Source organism: Protopterus annectens, chromosome 13.part0 (genome assembly GCF_019279795.1).
Source record: "Protopterus annectens isolate FY-2018-M chromosome 13.part0, PAN1.0, whole genome shotgun sequence".
NCBI classification, from domain to species: Eukaryota; Metazoa; Chordata; order Ceratodontiformes; family Protopteridae; genus Protopterus; species Protopterus annectens.
In genome coordinates this window covers 500,057,330-500,077,130 of record NC_056747.1, presented here as the reverse complement: position 1 = coordinate 500,077,130, position 19,801 = coordinate 500,057,330, and the positions used below count along the sequence as shown (strand labels likewise).

The 19,801-nt window shown below is 40.2% G+C and overlaps 1 protein-coding gene across 1 annotated transcript in view; it reads left to right on the top strand.

The window, feature by feature from the left end:
* LOC122787923 (dynein beta chain, flagellar outer arm-like) overlaps positions 1-19,801 on the top strand; it is a 5,188,001-nt gene that overhangs the window by 4,178,322 nt on the left and 989,878 nt on the right. The window lies entirely within an intron of this gene.

Genomic DNA, 19,801 nt, shown 5'->3' with positions numbered 1-19,801 from the left:
TTTCCCCACCTGGGAAGGAGGAACTGGTTGTATTACCCCTGGGAAAGCATGTAATGAAGGACAGGTAGAAATAAAAGATATGAGTCTGATGGATGAGGAATTACCTCCTGGCAAGGAGGAATTTCCTCTCAAAGAAGCCTGGCATCTTGATGAATAGTCTTCAAAACCCATTTGCTGCCAAAGAGACAAGTGGGGATTCAGACATTCTAGAAAGAAAAGGGGGCTGCCAAGGCAGGGGTGGGGAACAATTTTCCTTGAATAGTCATTCTGACTTCTTGGACTGTCCATGGTTTTGGGGTTTTACTGAAATCTCTTTGGAAACCCCTTACCATTTCTTCATAAAAGTCTATTTACTTACATTTTGTTGAGACTGTTTATTTTGTTTTTGCCAAGATTTGATGAAGGGTTAGAGAATCCCTTAGAAAAATTGAAAGAGGAGGGCTGAAAACTTGGGTCTATATTACCGTGTTGAGAGACATGTTCGTCAAACATGTCTTAATTGACACAGAAATATCGACTTGTCAAAAACCCGAACAGCCAATTCAGCAAATTTTTTCCCGGGGGGGGGTCACTCTGCCATCATTGGGGATTTGCCCTTTTTGCCACAGAAGTGTAATCTTGGAGTTGGTATATTTAGTTGGGGGCTGTGGGGGGCAAAGCATCCCACATTGTAGGGATTAAAAGTGTGTGTTTTTTCTGTATAGCTGAGCGATTTTTTTTTCCCCTTGGGAAAAAGTTCGCTAACACAGCTGTTCGCGTTTTTCACAAGTCGATATTTCTGGGTCGATTAAGATGTGTTCGGTGAACATGTCTTTTGACATGGTAAGATAGACCCAAACAATCTTAGAGATTCTCTGTGTCAACTTGCCTCTTTTTTCACATTTTTATCACCACTGTAGTAGAAGAACCAAAAACTAAATACCTATCCAAAGGAAAATTTAAATTTCATTTTTTAAATCATCTGGGAGATTCTGAGAATGCAGCCAGACAGACCTCCTCACAATATTATCAGTGGTCATAGCTTGGAAGTAACACCAATTAAAGTCATACACATGCTGTAAACAATGAGCAGGGACTTATACTATTTAAGAAACTAAATTATTTAAAGCACATTTTCCTCACAAGAAGAAATTGCAGACAAAACATTCCTCAAACATTCATAATTAGTCAGAATAAACTTTTAACATATGTGCCTGATAATTCAAAATTCTGAAAAATCAAAGTTGCAGAAGCATGCACCTCCCCCATCCTTATCAATAGTTTTCCCATGTTTGTCAGAACGAGTAGGATTTGAATTAACTAAATCTGTAACAGCTGGATTAACTAAACTATAACTGATTGGTCAGGTTTGGTGAAGTTGTATAAGAACTTAAAAGACTGATGAATGCTGTACATACTATCTGCATTTTTAGGGGCAGCTGGCTGAGTATCAGGAAAATTGCAGGCAGTGACACACCCACCTTCCAAAGCTGACAAACATTGAGGAATGAGTGAAATTTCGGGAAATTCCTTCTGTACCACCTCATAGTATTTGATGGGGCACTGAGAAACGTCTGTGATCTTCCACTGAAAACATTGGCGCATTCTGGAAATAGTGTCAGATAAAGAGAAATCCCCACAGGGAGAATCGGAAAGTGAGCACTCCTGTGAGTCTAAATCAGAAATTTGAGGGGAAAACCTTGTATCTGCCCCTTCATCCTCCAGTCTAGATTCAAAATCTTGAATCTCTTTAGGAAAATAAGTATCCCTCTTTCTTTAACAAGAAGAATCAATAGCTTGAATTAAACCCTGAGTCAGACCCAGTAACTTATACATGTCTAAGGAAATTTGAGTAGCTGTAGATAAACGTTTATCTTTCTGTTTCTTTTTGACAGGAAAAATGGAGCCAACAGTGTTATTAGTGGCAACAGCAGCTTCCCTAGGGATAGACGAAACTTTTTGACAAAAACAAAGAAGTCTTCCCTGTTCCATCTCCCAGGACCAACAAGAGTGTCTCCCTTGCTCACTGAAGGGACCCCAAGAGTCACATAGGATATGGCTAACCCCCAGTCCATATTGGTTGTAGGTGCTACACCAGAAAGATCTGTGATAAAAGATTAGTGGTCTGAGGTGCAAACAATGGGGTCTATATCATACATATGAACGTTCAACTCAGCAAACCTCCATTCTTCAAACCAAGAAGAGCAAACGTTTACATCAGCGAATGTTTGAAACAGGGAATGGAATTAGTTGGCCAACATCAAGAAATCTGCCCTCTTCCCCACTGTAGTGTGATCATGGAGTTGGTATATATAGGTAGGAGGTGTGTGGAGGGCACAGACCCCCACCTGGGTATGTTTGACATACTGCAGTATGTTTAATGGTTGCGATGTTGGTCAACTAATTCCATTCTCTATTTAAGACATTACTGTTTGCTTAATTGAATGTTCACTCTTTTCATCTCAATGAACAGAGTTTTGCGGAATTGAATGTTCAATTATGTGACATAGACCCCAAACAAAGGCCATAGTAGAATCATCCAGCTGACTCTGAAGCAAATTTCTAGCCTGTTGTGATGGCAAAGGTTGTTTGCTTAACTGTTTCTTTCTGTGAATGGAAGAATGACTGATCTTGCTACCTGTAGTTTTTTTCCTTGGTCAGGCTGAAAATGGCATCTCTTACCTGGGAAAAACAAGAAAAAGCCAGTAAAAACTGAAAGTCATTAAAAGTCACTTTTTCACACAAAAACACAGTAAAAGCACTTTGAACACTTTTCCAGGTCTGGTTACTTTAAACATCTTTTAAAATCAAAGGGGAAAAAGTGAATCTCGTTTAAATGTACAATATAATCAGATACATCTGGTTCAGTTATGAGAATATCTGAATGCTTATTTTCACAAAATTTGTCTGAGAATATCAAAGCTGAGATTATTTGTTCATCCTTGATTAAGCAGTATTATTTGATGATCTGCACCTGACATTCTGAAAGAAACTGATGAAAGAGGAAAATTGATTGTGGGGGTTGCTCAAATTCTTCAGTGTTGCTCTTTGGATTATCTACAGAACCAAAGTTTTTTTATTAAGTGCCTCATACCTGTAATAGCCATAGCAGGTTGCTTTTAATTCACATTATTCCATACTTGAACAGCCATCTTATATTTGCAGAGTCAAGATGTCAGAAATATCTTAACTGGGTAAGAGATCATTTTCACATCCTGGGGTTCCAAGTAAGCATCAGAAATGTCTTCCTTCATGCAGGAGAGTATGTCTGGGATGCCTCTTAGATGCGTTCCATCAGAGGGCTTTTCTACCACAGGAAAAAGTGAATATCTGCACAGAACAGTGTCTGACCTTTTCCAGTCATTTTATGACTTCTGTCTGAGAATATGTAAGGATTATAGGCTTCTTGGCCTCAGTGGTTTCATGATTCCTTTGCACAGGGTTTGCATGAGGAAAATACAGTAGTTCCTCAAATTAGTCCCGTCCTAGTAGAGGTTTCTCCTGGCTTTTCAGGCTCCTGTACTGTGTTTTATAAAAAGGGAGTTACAGTGATGGAAGGACTAGATTTCTTTCATTCTGGGTCATCCCCTCTATCTTCCTGCTCCTGTTCAGTCTGCATGAAAGAGCAAGGTCTTTGAGAGAAACACAGCAAACCACCATGTGTGAATGTTTAAGCAATGTTGTAATACTCTTAAGTCACTGTATCATCCTTTAACTTCAGCACCTATGAAGATGATCACAGACAACACCACATAGACAGACAAGGTGGGGGGACCAGTCCCTATCTTTTGTACAGACTAGCAATGGTAGCTTGGCATATAGAAACTCAACACAACCTCACTCTCTGGAACTTTAGCATTCTATCAGAGCAAAGTATGGTTACAGACAAGCTGGTCAGGTCCAGGACAGACACATAAAAGGAACTGAACTAGGGGATCTTCCATAATTTAGTCCAGTTATGAGGAATTCTTTAAGTAGATCTGTTGGCCTCCACTCAAAACAGACAGCTGAAAATATTCTGATCCATGATGAAAAAGATGGGAATGTTCCTGTATGCTTTTAAAACATTTTATGCTAATATCTAAGGTAATTCTAAAGATTCTGAAAGACTATCCAAAGATAATTATTGTGACACCTTTTTGGCCCAGACAACAGTGGTTCTCCCTTCTTTAGAAAATGGTCAAGGCAATTACCACAAGATCCCTCACAGATTGGACTTATTTACACAAGATATGATATTCCCCTGTCTCTAAAATATTAGAGAAGTGCATCCACACACAGCTCATAAATCATCTAGTTAAATACTAACTGCTGTCTTCCACTCAGAATGGCATCAGGCCAGGACATAGCATCAACACTGCCCTCATCTCCTTCATAGACAGAATAAATAGAGCTCGTGACTCTGGGTCCTTAGTTTCAGCTCTCTTTCATGATCTATCAAAGGCATTTGGCACCATTTCTCGCTCCCTACTGCTCAGCAAACTCTCTAACCTCAATCTTTCTCCCCCCACCCTACAACAGTTTACAAACTACCTCAAAAACCGGCAGCAATCCTCTAAATGGCAAAACTCTTCTTCCCCTTTCATCACTGCCAATACAGGTGTTCCTCAAGGATCAATTCTTGGTCCCCTCCTCTTTAGTACATTTGTCAACAACTTTCATCAAACCCTTACTCATAGCTTTGTCATCCAATACGCTGATGATTCAACTGTCATCTCCTCCTCAAAATCTCTTACCAAATTACAGCAACTTACCCAAAAAGCATTCACATCAACTGAGCAATGAATGTCCCAGAATCACCTCGCCCTTAACCCCAACAAAACAAAACTTTTATTATTTGCTCCCACAAAAACTACCCCCATTGATAAATCTATTTTTACAATTACTTCCTGTAATAATACCATCCTAGAAGTCGTTCCTAGTACCAAACTGCTAGGTGTCATCACTGATGACAAACTAACCTTTGACCTTCATATCCACAGCAATATAAAAAAAACCCATCAAAAGTTAGGAGGCCTATATCGACATAACTATTTCCTCAGTCTCACTGCCAAAAATGCCCTAGCCTCATCCTTCCTACTTTCTACTCTGCTTTGTGATGCTCCTATTCTTACCAACCTACAATCTACCCTAAAAAGTAAGCTTGATTCCTGTTACAATAAAATTGCCAAATTTGCTACAAACTTTAAATACTCTACCCACCACTGCTCCTCATTGCATAAACTAAACTGGCTGGAATCCCACCATCATCTTACTTACCTTCAACTAACCACAGCCCACAAAATAATCTACCAACCTGAATATTGCCCTTCCCTTTCATCCATACTGACCAAGTACCAGCCCAATCGCCACCTCAGGTCAGAAAACAAAATGTTGCTATCTATAGAGAAACCCAAACTATCAGCTGGCCAAATGCTGTACTCCAATGCTGCCTCAAAGTTATGGAATATTCTTCCTTCTCCTCTCAGATCAACCTGTAAGTCTGCTTCTTTTCAGAAATCCCAAAAATTACATTTAGTGTCTAACTGGTGATGCTCGTGTACCCCACTAAAAAATCCCAACACCTAACTTCCCGCTAGGGAACCTTTCTGTTTCTATTCTCTAATCTCTCCCACTCTTTTCTCTGTACATTTTCACCCCTCCTCTCTCCAGCTTTTCATCCAGATACAATCTGCTGATCGGCTTCACCCTGTAATCTACACCCCTCTACTTTGAATCCTACACACTCTCATATAGATACTATTGTCTATTTCTACTCACATATACTGCTAAGTGACTTTCTTCTTCTGCTCTGACTTTTATATTTCTGTTTCCATTTATGCTGTCACATAAAATTTTGTGTTTTCTAGATATTATTGAAATGTCATCTCTGCCAGTTGTCTTATCCTTTCTACTGTTTGCACATTTTTATATATCAACAATTGTTCTAGCTAAGTGTATATAGTACTATATCTGTTTTATTCATGTATCTACAATGTTTTATTTTGTTAATTGTATGTAATAATGTGGAGCTTTTCTTCCCGGGCCGCCACTGAAAATGGGCTTCTCCCAGCCCAGTGGACTCTCCCGGTCAACAAATGCAATCAATAAGTAAATAAATAAATAACTATTTTCAGCTGACTACTTAGATAATAGAAATGTAATATCTTTTAGGCATCTGTTTTCTGGGTACAAGCAGTAGGAGGTTTAAAAAATGCTCCTATGAAATCATATATGAGTAAGTAGAAAAGAACTGGGGCCTTAGTAAGAACTAGACTTTTTAAGGCTGAACATCTTAGTGCCTACTTAATTTATGGTTACTGTCCTCTCGCCTTTCTTATTATTCTATCAAGATTTGTCTTTGGCCAGTTCAGCTTGTCTGTCAATGGACTGCCCACCTCCTTTTTGTCCAAGTCTCATGCCAAGAGACTTTTAAAAAGAGTTCTGCATACTGTCCACCTAAGAATCAGGTGACTGTTCCATGTGATCTTAATTTAGTTTTGGACAAATAAATGCTGTTTAGTTTTCATAGGTTCATAGGTTCATAGGTGTGTACTAGGCTAATTACAGTGGGGCCTTTACAAGCCTAGCCCATTGGATTACCCTGGCATTGTGCCACCCAACCTTAGTTCTTAATGCATCTGTTGAGTAATGCCACTGGAGTGATCCCTGGGGTGAATTTTCTATTTCCCATCCACTCATCAAGATTTCTTTTGAAGAGGGCTAGTGAGGTGCTCTGCCTGACATGTATAGGAAGTCTATTCCATAGCAATGGCAGTCTCTGGGTTATGAGCCTGTCCCTCCAGCATGTTCTGTTGATTGTGGTAATGAGGTTGAGGTTTCTGGAGTATGTGGTGCAGAGGGTTTAGGATTTCTTTAGATGTAGCATTTCTAGTAGAGCTGGGTCATACATGGCTTTCTAAGTCAAGCAGAGATTGTCTCGAAGTAGGCAATATGAAACAGAGAATAGTTGGAGTTTTTTTAGTCTGTCCATATATGACAAGGGTTTAAGGCCTAGGATCCTCTTTGTGAGGTACTATTGCGGCCTCCCCAGTTGTTGCAGGTGTTTAATGAGGTACATGCCAAATGGGGCATTGTACTCAGTGATTGGCCTAATGTGGGAAGAGTAGAGGGAGACAATGACCACTTTCTTCCTGGATGGAAAACCCTTATTAATGAGATGTGCCATATAGAAGGACTTTCTGACCACAGTGGCAATGTGGTGGTCAAAAGAGAGGTTGCTGTCAACCTGTGTTCCCAGATCTCTTATAACGCCTTCTGTGTTGAGTGGACTACCATCAATGTGGTAATTCATGGGAACTGGGTTTTTCCTAAAGGGGATGATGACACTTAAGGCTATGGTTCTGACACCAGTCATTGATCTCAGTGAGGCCTTTCTGTAGGATGTCAGCATCACATGGGAAGTTAATAATAGCTCCCAACTTGCAATCGTCTGTGAAATTTGTCAGCCAGAGTCCCTTCGTGTTGGTCTGGACTTCAGGGAAGAAGATACCAAACAGGAGAGGACCCAGGACCCAACCCTGTGGGACTCCACTCATGACTGGTCGGCAGTCTGACTTGGAGTCAGCTACTTTCACACTGTGGGTTCTACCTGTGAGCCAGTTTGCAACCCACCTAGTGATAGAGGGATTGATGCCTAGCTTAGTGAGTTTTTCTATGATTCCTGAGTAGGGAATGGTATCAAATGCCTTGGCAGATCAAGGTAGGCTGTATGAACCACCTTGCCTTCATCCACAGCTCTGGTGACTGACTCAAAGAAGTTGACCAAGTTGAGCAGGCGTGATCTACCCTTCACAAAACCAAACTGTGTGGGATCCAGAGTTTGGAGATTCCCTATATCCTTGTTTATTAGGTCCATGATGATGCGTTCCATAGCTTTGCATATCAGGCTCATTAGGCTAATGGGGTGATAGTTCCCAGGGTCTGTAGTTGTTCTTCCTTTGTGAAGAGGGTTGAATGTAGCAGTGCGGCATTCAGTAGGGACAAAGCCTGAGGTGAGGCTGTGATTGAACAGGGCACACAGGTGAGGTGCTAGTTCACTCTGTAGTTTATGTAGAACACAGCCAGGGATATTGTCAGGTCCCATAGAAGCTGTATTCTTGGCCTTGGTCAGTGCTGTTTTAACCTGTGCAGCAGCAATACTGGGTGCCTGGCAGTCTACTGGTACTGTGACTGGTCCCGTAGGGGGGAGAGAGGGGTAAAGTTGGCACTGAATCTGTTGGCCAGTATACTGGCAATATCTGTTGGCTCGATATAGGAGATACCATTGTGCAGTAGCTCAGAGCAAATCTGGGTATTGCCGTGGAGATTCTTTACATAACTATAGAAGGCATTGTGGTTGTCTTTGCTATCTGCTGCAATTCTGTTTGCATAGCTAGCTTTAGAGAATTTGATGAGAGATGTCAACTATTTGTTGAGGCTAATAAGGGAGTTTTTCCAGTCTTGGGACTTCACCTTATTCTGCATTAGTTTCCTCCTTCTGTTATAGAGTTTGTTTATGGCAGGGGACCACCAGATTGGCTTCCTTTTTTTGGAAGAGAGTGTCTAGGTTCTGTTGGGTATGGCAAGATCCATGCATTTGTGTACGTGCTCGTACAGTGCATTGGTGTATGATTCGATGGTCATGCAACTGATCTCCATTTTCATGGGTCCCGTGAAGTTAGCCACCTCTGTTTTGGGAGCCCAGAGTTAGCTGTGGAGAAGTTTTTCATGGTGGTACCTTTGCGGGTGGGGAGGGGAGAGATTGCAGTGGGGATGGATGTGGATTTCCAAGGGGATTAGTTTGTGGTCGGATCTAACCAGGGCAACGGTCGCCCATGTTAGTAATGACCAGGTCAATGATGTTGCTACCTCTAATGGAGGTAAGAACGAGCTGGTCCAGGGCATTGGAATTAATGAATTCCAGGAAACGTTGGGCAAGTGTATTAGGACATGAGTAGTTTTCCCGGTTAATGGAGGGGTAGTTGAAGTCGACCAGTATGAGAGTGTTAGGTTGGACGCTAATATTCTCCAGGGTGTTTAGGAATGTGGAGTGTAAGTCATGGGACATGGTTGGAAACCTATAGCAGGCTACAACCTGAATCGCTGTCTTACCCAATGTTAGCTGCACCTGAAGTATCTCAGATGCGTTATGTTGGGCTACTAGTCTGGAAGTGTGTGCATCCTTTATGAATATGGAAACACCACCGCCTATGCAGCTTCGGTCCAAGTTCTGGGTGCAAAAGGTGTGGAATGAGTTATAGCCTGGTAGTGCAGGGGTGCTTTCTGCTGCCTTGAACCAGGTCTCTGTTACTGCACAAATGTCGATGTTCTCCATTATAAGGAGTGCTTTGAGTGTGTGTATTTTGAGATTTAAACTTCTAGCATTGAGCAGCATAACCCTCAGATTCCATTTGTTTTTAGCTGTTACAGTGGTAATTTGGTCTTTGGAACACCACCTAAAAAAGGCACTATAGGGGTGGCAAGAGCTTGGCCAGTATCCGGAAGCTCATGGGTTACAGGTGCAGGCCATCTCTGGCAAAGCATTGAGGTCTGTCAATCATGTCATCCCAGGCAGACAGATGCTGGATCCCCTTAGAATGACACCAGAAACTTAGCTAATTGTTGAAATCAATAATTTTCTTCTTGTACTGTGGTATCATTCTGGGTGGTGGTAGGATGCTGCTCAGGGCTAGGATCATACCCGCCTGGGCTACATAATCTGAGAGCTTCTCCATGTCTCTTTTCATGTAGTCCAGGGAGGTATGTCTCAGGTCATTCCCACCCACATGTACAATGACAGTCATATTTGCACCTGTTGTTGAGGGACCTGAGTGCATGTGTTATGTGGCAGTTCCTGGCACCTGACAGGCAGCTGACTGTTACTTTCTCCTTATTCAACCTAGTGAGTGGGACTTCAGTGTGCCTCACTATCGAGTCTCCTTGACTAGTATGTTGGGCATGCTGTTTTGCTTAGGGGTTTTGGTTGAGTGGCACGCTGTTTAGGAGATTTATGTGTCTCATGATTAGTGTTGTGTTGTGGTGGGTAAGTGCATTTCTGCCTTGGAGGTCTCTGCTGCTTGGGTAGATTTGTATTGAGAGCCTCTGCGAAGGTGGGTGTGTGGTTTGTATTTTTATGTGACGGCAGTGCTGCTGTGTGTTTTGGAGGGCTATGTGTTCCATGTGGTGTGGTGCAAGTGTTGACCTTCTCCTCTTGACCAGCTATTCCAGTCTTGGCTGGAGGGTGCATGGCTTCCAGTTTGGATATATAAGTGCATCTCTCACAAGTTTGAGTGTTTGGAGGTAAGAGGAGAGGGTTGTCAATGTACATGAAGCAGTTGTTACATTGCCTCAGGATGCCCAAGTTCACCAGATTAATAGGAGAATGCACAGGAAACTGACCTTTAGACATGCCTGGAGGGGTGGGCATTAATAATAAATACTGGAGCTGTTTCCTTGTAGAATGTTTAGTGCTGGTAGCACTTTTGTGTGCTACAGTAATTGCTACAAGAAGACTGGTAAAGTGCTAGACTAATAAGCTAGTAAAAGTGCAGGAGAGGAGAGAACTAGTAGATCTAAGGGAAAAATTGAAGAGCAGACTTTGGCACTACTTAGAAGTTTACAAACAGTCCTGGATACAGCAAATCTGTATCTGGATGACTTGTTACAGGAAAGGTGGGAAACATGCGCAAACGTGGGCTTTTAAACCAGAAAGTTGAAAGAGATGGAAAAACTGCCCAAAACAGACAATAAACTACAGTTTCTGGGCCAGAAACCACTCCTCTTGTGGTAGATAGGCTACCTAGTGCTTACCACTCCTACTCATAAACTAGAAGGCTTCCCTCCAACACAGAAAGGCGTGGTGGGCTCAGAAGCTTACATACAGTCCTGGATACAGCAAATCTGTATCTGAACTAGACTAGTTACTGTCAGGCGGGAAACGTGCAAATGCTTTGAATCAGGTTATCAGACTGTTTTGAGGTACTTAATTTGGAAGACAGTGTTATTTCTAACTCTGGCCTCTGCAAGAAGTGTACCTGAGTCACAAGAGTTTATGGTGGGTCCACCTTAACTCTTTTTTTTTCAATAAGATAAGTCATCTTTAGTAACAAATCCTTTATTTCTGCCAAGTATACTTGGAATCAGTCTCTTCATCTGCCTATCTTTTCCAAGATCCTAAATATAAGGGAGAAAGTGTCTTTCTTACTGTGGATCTCCACACATAACTCAGATGTTAGCATATTTTAGAACTCTGTCCTTCAGGAAGGCCAATCAGCTATACATGTCCTATGAAGTTAAGAAAAAGGGGCAACCAATGTCAAAACAAACAGTTTCTATGTGGCTATCTCATGCTATTACATTTGTTCTACCCACCAAAGCAAGTCACTTTCAGATAAAGTTAGGGTGCAGTCTTCCAGGGCCTCGGCTTCTTCAGTGCGTTTTTAGAAAGGGGTGGACCCAAGAAATATTTTAATGACAACAGGTTGGTCCACAGTACATAATTATACAAAATACTACTAACTGGATTAATTTTCTAGGGCTAGGCAAGTTCTGCAAGAAAAATTCTCCAAGGGCTCCTGGATTCTCTGTCTTCCTCTTCCCTGGCTGTCTAAGCTTTGGTAATCTACCTAAATAACTTTGACTGCTGCAGCAGTGATCTAATAATAAACATAGTACAGATGTGTAAGTGAGCTTACCATAGCACTGGATGTTCGAATGTGGCTACTGCAACAGTGATCTATTCAAACACCCAGTGTTATGGTAAGTCACTGTTGAAGTACCAAGTACCCCCATTCCCTTTTTTTTGTTTATGAGGTCTTTTTATGGCATGGTACAGATAGATTATCCGTCCTTTCTCCTGGCATATTCACTGCTTTCAAGGCTCAAGCCTTCCTTTCTCTGGGGCAAGAAAGTTTTAAGGTATTGGTGCTCAAGCTGCTACATTTATGTAACTCTCCTCAAGCTATGAAACAGTCTGGGTGTATAGAAGGTACCCTAAAGCTTTGGAAGCTGGCTAGACATTGTATGCTTACAGCATACTATATAAATAGCTGAAACAGTGATCTGTTTCAGCATCTACTCTTATAATAAACTTAAGGACACAGCTGCACGTTCTTCCATTATCAGGCCAATTGTAGAAGAAAGTGCCACTCCGGACACCTTGACCAGCTGGAAAGAGTAGAACATTTTTAACTAAAAATATTTAAGGACTGTGCTCCCTTAGTTACCCAGAGAGACTAACATCCCTCTCACATTTATCTGTTTCATGCCATTTGCTATGTGGTGTCTTGCCTTCTGGGCTATGAAAAATCTGTACTAAAAAACAAGAGGACATTTGAGAGTCTCACGCAGTTTATAGAGTTTTTACATCAGCCTACAGATTTTTTTAAGATTTACTTTTAAATGTTTGTTTGATGAAATTGAATTCCTTGATGTTAAGGTGAACAAAACTGATTTGACTATCTTAGTAACTAGTATTTATAGGAAGCCCACAAGAAAGAATAATCTGCTCCATAGAGATAGCATGCATCCTAGGCATGTTAACCGGAATGTTGTTAAGGGACAGGTATACAGGGCCATGAGACTCCACAATCACGACAAACAGCTTGTCGAGGCCCTGGAGACCTTGAAAATGGATTTTATAGGTAGAGGCTATAAGGTAAAGGATATTGACAGTAGTATTACTGATGTGTTTAAGGAGAGAGGGGGCAAATATAGGCCATATTATGATGTATCCAACACTGAAGCCAAAGCTGCAGAACAAAGGACAGGATTGATTAGGTTTCCCCTCACATACTCTTCTGATGTTAGTAGTATATGTAACATTGTTAAAAGGAACTGGGGCATTTTGGATACTGTAGATGAGTTAAGAAATGCCATAGACATTGTTCCACACTTTTCTTTTAAAAATAACACATCTTTGAAAAGGCATTTGTGCTATAATGCTCCTACTTCTAACAAGGTTTTACAGTCAGAGAGGCATGGCACTTTTAAATGCAGAAATTGCACAGCCTACAAGTTTATACACTCTAATCCTATTTACATACACCCCAACATGCACTTTAAAATAGATACAAACTTTTATGCTGATTGCAGGACCAAGAACATTGTTTATTTCAGTTACTGCACTGTTAGTCATGCTTTATATGTTGGCATGAATAATAGACAACTCAAAGACAGGGTGCTGGAGCATCAGAGAGACATTAGAAACAGCAAAGACATCTTGCTAAACATATTATGTGCCAGGGACAGGAACATAATTTTAAATTTTGTGTGCTAGAGATTATTCCTGATAGTCTTAAGAGGAGGAGACTTTAGGAATCGCACAAAATCTGCAGAGCAAAAATGGATTATGTCTCTTAATGCTGATAAGACACCAGGTCTTAATGAAGTTGTCTCTCTTAAGTCTTTTTTAAAAGCTAGACCTCTCAAACACTAATTATAGGACTGTCTTTTATATATATATTTATATATTTTGTATGTTTCTATTTGTTTTATTTGCTTTCTTTCTAGTTGTGATATTTTTCTTTCAGATAATTGTTGCTTTGTTTAGTGCCTTAATTGACTGATTAATTTATGCTATCTAAATGCTTTTGTTACTAGTTGAGAACAGTCTGATGAAGCAGTGAAAGCACACAGTGAAAGCACTAACTCTCTTTTGTATGCAATAAAGATTTTGTTTTACCTTCAGCTGTGTTAGTTTAGATACTTTTTTGTTTTTTAGTAGTTTCTTGTTATTGTACCGTTCTATTTTTATTCTCAACATATTTTTTTGTACTATGAAAAATCCGTACCTTGTAGATTTCATTCACTTCAGAAATACTTGTAATATTAAAAATCACTCACTCCAACGATCTTTATTGTAACACAATTAGGACCTCTTGGAGAGAAAGGTTTCTCACCCATAGAATCCCGTTCTTGTGGAACAATCTCTCCTTGATTGTCAAACATTGTAACGCACTGACCATCTTTGAACTCTGCCTTGACAATTGGATGAGTGCCCACAAATGTATTCCTGTGGTAAACAATTTGGCTGTCATTGAGCAAAGTGATAAATCCACCCAATAATGCATTGAGTTGCATAGCTATTCTCTATATGGTGACCTAGACCATCTGTTTAGTAAGGGCATATGACCCTAGGCTGTCTGGGACATAGTCTGGACTTTATCCATGTACACTACAGAGCTTTGCAATCTTCTGCTCTTCAGTAACACTGCTGGAAATATTCTTGTTGGATAAATCATCTGTTATAAAAGCATTTATTGCTTTAATATTTCCACTATCTGCATATTTTGGCTAGGATTAGGTATTAATTGCTGCTTAACAGTGTTTCATACAGAGCTGCTTTACTGTCAGAATGAGATTTTTTTTTTGTAATAGCCACCTAGCCAAATTGTCTTCAAATTTGTTGAAGTAGAGTTTAAAATCCAGTGGTAATTATGTGTAGTTATTGATTGGTTTGCTGTGGTTGGTTGTATATATTTATATAATGAAATAATTCATATAGGTTAAGCCTATTTTCCATGACGGCTCATGAAGAGAAGGTCCATTTATGCATTTATGATCAGCAAAGCAGTAACCAAGGGCATTTCTAGCTAAAAGATTAGTGTATGACAAAAGAAACATGCAATTTACGTAACCTGGATAAAGGAACGTTAACAAAAGTAAGCATTGGTGTAGCATAGTTGCCCACAAGATATGACATTATCACTGGTGTAGTAGCTGTGAGTGAACAGAAAACTTTGCAAAATAATATGCACAACAGAGTTTTTATAATTGATAAAATAGTTGGGTAACACTGATTAGCAACACATGCAGTTTAAGCTAACATCAGCTGGTCTTCCAGTATAGTTTTGTTATCTAAACTAAACCAATTATATCCCTGTAACAAGAGTGAAGGTATGTTTTTTCATTCCCCTTCTTCATCATTCTGTCTACCCTTGTGCCTCCATTCATCACTGGGGCTGCCCCTTTTTATGGACCATGCATCCCCACAGGGAAAACCTAGATGAATGTCCTGCCTGCCAACTCTTCAGATGCCTGAATCTCTAATAGAAATTGGGTAATCTGGGACATGGTTAGCATTTTATCCCACAATTGCATGATACTGACCAGAAGTAAGGCATCTTGGTCATTTCACATTAATATTATGACTATACTAATTGTACTACTCTAAGGATACATGGCATATAGGTTCATAGGAGGTTACTAGGCTATTGGCCCTAGGGACTTTATAACCCTAGCCATGTTATACCCTTGTTCCCTTATTGACTTAGATGTATGGTCTATATTTACAACATGAGCCTAATATCAGCACCTACCGCCCTTATTCAAGAGGGACATAGATGATACCCCCAGGGTAAGTTTATGGTCTCCCATCTAACTGTCTGTGATATACTTAAACAGGATCAATGAGGAGTTTGTTCCAGAAGAGTGGCAATCTCTGGGAGACATATCTGTTTCTTCAGCATATCATGTTAATATCGCAGGCTAGGTCAAGATCCCTAGAACAAGTGAATCTTTCCCCATTTGACTTGCAAATCTGTAGCATTTCCATTAGAGCAGGGTCCGAGACTGCTCTGTAGCCCAGGCACAAGTCACCCCTCAGCAGCCTATAAGATACAGAGTACAGTGACAGGGCCTTCAGTCTGTCCATATAGGTCATTTGTTGAAAGCCCTGAATTTTCTTGGTGAGAAATGTCTGAGGTCTGTCCAGCTGCTGCAGGCATCTGGTGAAGTACATACAGCAGGGAGTGTTGTACTCAATTAGTGGTCTGACGAGGGATGATTACAGAGGAGTTAAAACATCCTTAGTTCTGGATTTGATGCCCTTACCTATGAGATGTGCAACACATAAGGCCTTTCCTACCACTGTGGACACATGGAAATTGAAGTTAAGGTTTCTATCAACCTGTGTTCCCAAATCTATCACTACAGGGTTTGAGCTAAGGGGGGTGCTGTTAATATTGTAATTTACAGGGACTTCCCCTTTGCTGAAATGGATGATAATACACATTTTTGCATTTAGTTTAAGTCTGTGGTTTTGGCACCAGTCATTTGTCTGTGTAAGCTCTTTTTGTATTATATCAGCATTGTTGGGGGACTCAATGATTGCACCCAGTTTGCAGTCATTGGTGAACTTGTTAAGGCTCAGGCCATCTATTTTCACCTGGACTACTTGGAAAGAGATTCCAAACAGTAGGATATCCAGCACATATTTTTGTGGCACACCACTGGTAACAGGTCTGCTGGTAGAGGCGGAATCCCCAACTTTGACTGTAAACGTTCTGTCAGTGAGCCAGTTGATTGCCCATTTAGTGACATATGGGTTAATTCCCAGCTTGGTGAGTTTCCCAGTGATGCTTGAGTGGGGGATCGTGTCAAAAGCCTTGGCTAAGACAAGACAGGCTGTATGTACTGTTTTGCCTTCATCCAGGGCTTTGGTGACATTTTTGAAGAAGTCCATCAGGTTCAAAAAGTATAATCTACCCTTAAAGAAGTTTAAAGGTCACCTATGTCTTTGTTGATAAGGTACATGATGATTCTCTCCATGGCCTTGCAGATAAGGCTTTTTAGACTTATGGATTTATAGTTCCTAGTGTCAGTTGATGGACCCCCATTGTAGAAGGGAGATACTGTTACTGTCTTCTACTCTTCTGGGACAAAGCCAGTACTTAGACTGTGGTTGAAAAGAGTGCCAAGTGGTTCCACTAGGTCCTGTTTTAGATGATGTAATAGGCAGTCTGGGATGTTATCTGGTCCCATAGAGGCTGTGTTTATGGCCAATAGAGAGTGCGGTTATGCTCTTTGGAGATACTAGGTAGAGGACTGGTGACAGGTGCACTTAGGGTGTGTCTGGTGGGGACGGGGGGGGGGTGAAGTCTGTGCCAAATCTGTCTGCATGCAGGTTGGAAATGTCCTCAGGGTCACTATGAGTGGTTCCATCCACTACTAGGTTGTCACAAAGCTGGGCCTTCCCTTTTACATTTCTGATGTAGCTAAAGAATGCCTTGTAACTATCCTTTGCTAGGGATGCTAGTTTAACTTCATAATTGGTTTTAGAAGACTTTACAAGATGTCTAATTTGATGTGGAGTGTGTCCTTCCTCTGCTGAGTCATTTCCCTCTTGTTCTTAGACATTAGTATTTTCCTCTTGTTGTATAACTTATTTATGTTTGATGTCCACCAGGGTGGCTTGTTTTTTTTGTGACGACCTTGTTTTGATCCATTTAAGTACAGCCGAGTCTATACATGTGTATAGGTGTTTATACAGAGCACTTGTGTACTCCTCTGTATAGCAGTCATTGTTGACAGTCATAGCAGGGGGTTTGAAACTATTTATGTCATCGCTTAGGAGGCTATAGTTTGCTTTGGAGAAATTTTTCATCCTTTTTGCTCTTGTGGGAGTTACTTCGAATGAGACCGATTCATGATCAAGACTTTACCAGGGAGGGCAACACACACGGGCTAGTGCAGAGACCCCCTGTGTTTGTGAGTACTAAGTCTAGGACATTCAAGACCCTTGTGGGGGTGCAGAATATCTGTTCTAGAGCATTTGTATTACAAAGTTCAGGAACCTTAAGGCAAGTGTGTTTGTGCTTATATATGACTCCCAGTTGATGGGAGGATAATGGAAATCATCCATGACTAAGGTGGTTTGGCTGTATAGTGAGTGTCTCAAGTAGGTCCAGGTAGGCAGAGTGGTTCTCGTGATTTATGGTGGGGGTTCTATAGCTAACAATGATACGGAAGGGGGTTTTACCTACACTTAGTTGGACTTGGAGTAGCTCTAGAGAGTCATACTGTTTGACCAGTCTTGAGGTGTATTTGTATGTGAAGTGATAGTTTGTCACACCACAGCTGCAGCTTCAGTAAATGTGGTAGCAAGATGATGATGAGTTTTAAATATACTAATTGAAGTTTCAGCTTACCTAGAGATGCAGTTGTTGCAGATAACCAGAAGGCTGTGCCCAAAGACTCTGTGGCTGAGCTTCTTGTAGAGTTAATCATTCTGTTTTAGAAAAATAAATATTCTCAGTGCTCAGATCTGGAGAAGTAGTATAGATACCATGTTAATGTTTAATTTATTTCCTACAAATATGGCTGACAGAAGTCCTCTTCGATTCTGTTTACTGAAACTTTTTTCTTAGAGTGTGATATCTCATCATATTTCCTCTTCTTCAGACACTTGGGATTAAATTCAAGTATATTCACATACTTTTGTGAATCAAATATTCTGACAAAATTGATTGTTGGCATAGTATAGCAATACAAAAAAACAATGTACAAAAACAAACTGAACTACTAAAAAGAAAAACAGTCAGGAATGCTCATGTATGTATGTAAAGCCTCAAAGTATTCTATTAATGCATTGAGGTTGCCACCTTCACTACTAACAGCCAACTGTGAGCATAAATTAGGGTTAACCGGGCCTCCTGATGCCATAGCAAACCAAAAAACAATATACAAAACCAAACTGAACTACTAAAAAGAAAAACAGTCAGGAATGCTCCAGTAAAGCCTCAAAGTATTCTATTAATACAGTGAGGTTGCAACCCTGTGAAGCATTCCTGACTGTTTTTCTTTGCTATGGCGTCAGGAGGCCCGGTTAACCCTAATTTATACTCACAGTTGGCTGTTAGTAGTGAGGGTGGCAACCTAACTGCATTAATAGAATACTTTGAGGCTTTACCGGAGCATTCCTGACTATTTTTCTTTTTAATAGTATAGCAGTAACCCATGGTTGGGTGCGGGTAATGCTGAATTTATTCGTAGTTGGTGTGGTTTGATCACAAGGGTGAAGCAAATATAACCAAACAAAGCCAACTGTGGGTAAATCACCATTACCCACACCCAGTCATGGGTTATTGCTATTATACAATAACATTACTTAAGAAAAAAGTTACTTATTTTCTTAAATAATGACCTTTTATTACGGCATCATGGTGCTCTTCCACATTTTTCTCTGGTATCATGGAACTTTCTTGATGTACTGCACATGTATATAGGACTTGCATAGTACATCAGTGCTGTTGAAAGAAAGCAACAGAGAAAGGAAGATCTCCATTGCTTTTTTGTTTTGTTTTTAATTAAAAAAAATTGAAATCCAGAGACTTCAAACATACTAGAAAAAGGGGGCAGAGAAAATATATGGCTAATCAGGTACGTTTCTCTAGCTTTGCATAACATACCTGATTATCTTTGTATTTTCTCTGTCCCGTATCTCTTCTTCTTTTAAAGTCCCTAGATTAGACTTTATTAAAAAAAAAATTAAAGAAAATTAGAATTTCTGTAGCAGATGTTAATAGAATTAAGTCTGGGTGACCGGACTTTTTTTCTATTGGTATATGCTCGATTTACAACGGGCAGGCTGCTTGGGCTGACTATTCAACGTGGTCATTTTTGAATGTTAATGACCAGTCATTGTATAATAAGCAATTAATGCACCTATGATAATTTTCTCATTGTGAGATTGGTGATTTATGTTCCTATATTTTTATGTCTTCTGCTATTTCCTAAGAGTGCAGGATTACGGCATGCAACAAAACAGAAAAAAAAATGTCAGTTCAGAGAAAACATCTCAGTCCATGAGGTGCACTCAGGAATGACTCAGCATTAATTACTCCTGTATGACACTTAGAACCCTTTGCAGACACGGACATCTTTTACGCTTCCTAAAATCACATTTTAAAATGTATGTAGTATATTCTAAAGGATGAAGACTTAATATAAAATATAACGAGTTATGTGTTGCATGTCTTTCTCTAAAATATGTATATATGACAAGTAGACTTCAATGATATTATTTGCCATGAGATGTTTAATCTTGGATGTTTGTATGTCA